At 39.8% G+C, this 3,249-nt stretch overlaps 1 pseudogene; it reads right to left on the bottom strand.

The window, feature by feature from the left end:
• Nucleotides 1-1,191: 1,191 nt before the first annotated feature.
• On the bottom strand, nucleotides 1,192-1,630 carry LOC126940796 (fatty acid-binding protein, heart-like; annotated as a pseudogene).
• Between the last annotated feature and the right edge of the window lie 1,619 nt (nucleotides 1,631-3,249).

Here is a 3,249-nt window from a genome sequence, read left to right on the forward strand (position 1 = left end):
AGGAAGATGCAAACTGGAATGAATAAGCACCAAGCCCAATGAACTCCTTTACCCTGAAGAGATCTTGGCCCCTTTCACAACCTACCATATCAACATCTTAGCCTATATATATATATTTGTCAGAAGTTTGTCTTTATAATGAAAATACTCAAGCTCTTTTGTTCCTATGCAATAAAACATTTAGCAGTAGATTGCACTTTTTCCCCCATACATTATGCCTAAAAACACTTATTGTACTGGGTATATTTGCAATATAAGAAAAAAGGCTATAGGGCTAAAAACCAAGTTAGAATCGCTTTCTGATATTTTTTTGTGTAAATCGCTGAATCACTTTCTGACGTCCTTGCTTTTAAATTAGTCTAAGTCAAGCACACAGGTATACTTGATAAAAGGCTTTAAAAGAGTCCTGACTGATGGGGCTGTGGTCTTTCTGACCTTATTAAGTGGGGTTGGGGACATTTAAGCCTCTTCTCTTTTTTTGATCACCACTGCAGAGTTTGCTGAAATCTGAAAAGCTAACTTGTCTTGCTAGTCATCCATTAGGGGTAATTTATAAGATGAAGGCCAGAAAATACTTTTGCCTTTAAGAATAAAAGAGAATTGGTAATGAGGCTTTTATTTTATTCTGGTACCTAACAATATCTGCGGTGGCCAATTGCAAACTACTGTGATTTTAATGGTACAGAAGCATTAATCTACAATCAGATGACATTAAATACATTACTCCATCCTTGAGTTAACAGTCACTGGTGCCGCTAATGAAGTTAAGGGACACTAAGAACCCTAAATCCTTAAATTATGATTAAATTAAATTCTTAAATTAGTGTGGTAGGTTCTTCTGCCTTAGCAGTTTTCAAAGTGGGATCCTGAAACCTTTTCAGTTGGACCTGAAAAGAGCTTTTGCTGTTTTCATAATAATTTAAAGACATGATTTGCCCATTTCATGAGGTTGGCTTTGCACTGATATTGGACAATTTTTCTTTTTTTTGACCTTGGCTCTGCTTTGTTGACCTCAGAGCACACATTGAATGCCATTAAAAAACAAACAAACAAACAAACAAAAAAAACCATGTACACGACAGGAACTGGAACTGGATCTGAATTCTTCTGAGGCACGTGACCTCAGAATTCTTCAACAAGGTGGATTTATACAAAATGCAGAGGAAATAAATGAGGCAATGTGGTCCTGAGTCAAAGGGTAGCAGAGGAGCAGTCAGTGACAGCACAGGCAGGTGATACCTCTTTCTCGTAAGTGCGAGTGTAAACCGCAGTGCCCTGGGTGAGTGTCAGGATGAGTTTCCCATCACTTAGCTCTGGCACAAGTGTCCTCTCTTGCCCACTTCTGCAGGTGAACAAGTTTGCCTCCATCCAGTGTCACAATGGACTTGACCTGTTTGTCATCTGCTGTTGTCTCATCAAACTCCATCCCCAGCTGAAAGCTGACCTCTGTGTTCTTGAACGTGCTCTGTGTTTTTAAGGTGATAATGTCCCCATGCTTCTTGATGATTGTGGTAGGCTTTGTCATGCTAGCCACCTGCCTGGTAGCAAAACTCACACCGATTAACTTCATGTAATCATCAAAATTCTTGCTGTCTGAGAGTTTCCAGGTGCACAGGAAGGCATCCACCATGGTGATGCTGGCCTAGACTGAGAAAGAAGCTGTGAGAGAGCAGGTGTGCAAGGACTTGGACTGCCGATATTGGATGCAATTTTTGGTACCTTAGGACCAGTTGAGGCAGGGGCACTAAACTGTACTACTGATCATTGTATTTTTCCCCACCAGACAGTGGCAATATAATTTGTGAGTATCATCTTGCCTCAACCCATCTGTCCTGATTTTCTCACAGTGATTAAAACATGTTTTACAAGTGGAAACTTACATTTTAGATGAATAAAGGCAGGCTCCTGAGGAAAGGCACTTTCGTGATTGTTTGAGCTATGAGCTCAACTATCTGCTTTTCCACGGAACACCATATTTGTTTGAAAGGCCAACTGGTAGACACGCTGTGGCTATTCACACTTGTATATTTGGCAGGCATTTTGTCAAAAACGAGAAATCTGAGTCTGACTTTACAAGGAAAACAAATGACAGTATTTATAGCCAATGATAAAATTTGAGCTCTTAAGTGAAAATTAGAATTTTGGGATACTTGCATATGCCACCATGAGCTTGGCAGCTTTACAATACTTAAAGGCTTTTCTGATGAGAACAGTGGTGATATGAATGGATGTAATGTTTTGAAATTTATACTAGAAGTGTTACTCTTTCAAAGATCTGCTGATATTTTCCCAAAGACCAATGCATGATGTTGCAAAGTGACATGGTTTGGCTGTGTCCTCACCCACATCTCATCTTGAATTGTAACTCCCACAATTCTTGCGTGCCGTGGGAGGAACCCAGTGGGAGGTGATTCAATTACGTATGGGGGCGGGTCTTTCCTGCACTGTTCTTGTAATAGTAAATGAGTCTCGCGAGATCTGATGGTTTTAAAAATGGGAATTTCTCTGCATAAGCTTTCTTCTCTTGTCTGCTGCCATGTGAAACATGCCTTTCACCTTCCACCATGATTGTGAGGCCTCCTCAGTCACATGGAACTGTAAGTTCGATAAACCTCTTTCTTTTGTAAATTGCCCAGTCTCAGGTCTGTCTTTATCAGCAGCATGAAAATGGGCTAATACACAAACAAAATTCAAAATGTAAGGAAGACTAATGGATTTTAATGTGATGGTTTTAGATTCCACGTTGCATCCCATCTTTAAGAAACTTGTTCAGGTTTGGTGCAGTATCAGAGAAGAATATCCCAATGATCTGAAATGGCTATTTTACTACTTCTCCTCCTTTCAGTTGCATATCTGTGTGAGGCTGAATTTTCTTCATATACTTCAACCAAAAGCATACCTTGTAACAGATTGAATGCACAAGTGGATTTGAGAGTTCAGCTGTCCTCTATTAAGCCAGATATTAAGGAAATTTGCAAAAATATAAAGCAATGCCACTTTTCTCACTGATTTTTTAAATTAAAATTTGAAATTTGTGACACATGTCGATTTGCAGAAAATTGTAGAAAATAATGCAGTGTGTTGAGCACTGTGGCTCACGCCTGTAATTCCAGCTATTCAGGAGGCTGTGGCAGGAAGATCAGTTGAGCCCAGGAGTTCGAGGCTGTAGTGAGTTAGGATTGCACCACTGCATTCTAGCCTGGGGAGAGAGTGACTCTATCTTTTTGTATGCATGTGTATATTTAGTTC

Source organism: Macaca thibetana, chromosome 17 (genome assembly GCF_024542745.1).
Source record: "Macaca thibetana thibetana isolate TM-01 chromosome 17, ASM2454274v1, whole genome shotgun sequence".
NCBI classification, from domain to species: domain Eukaryota; kingdom Metazoa; phylum Chordata; class Mammalia; order Primates; family Cercopithecidae; genus Macaca; species Macaca thibetana.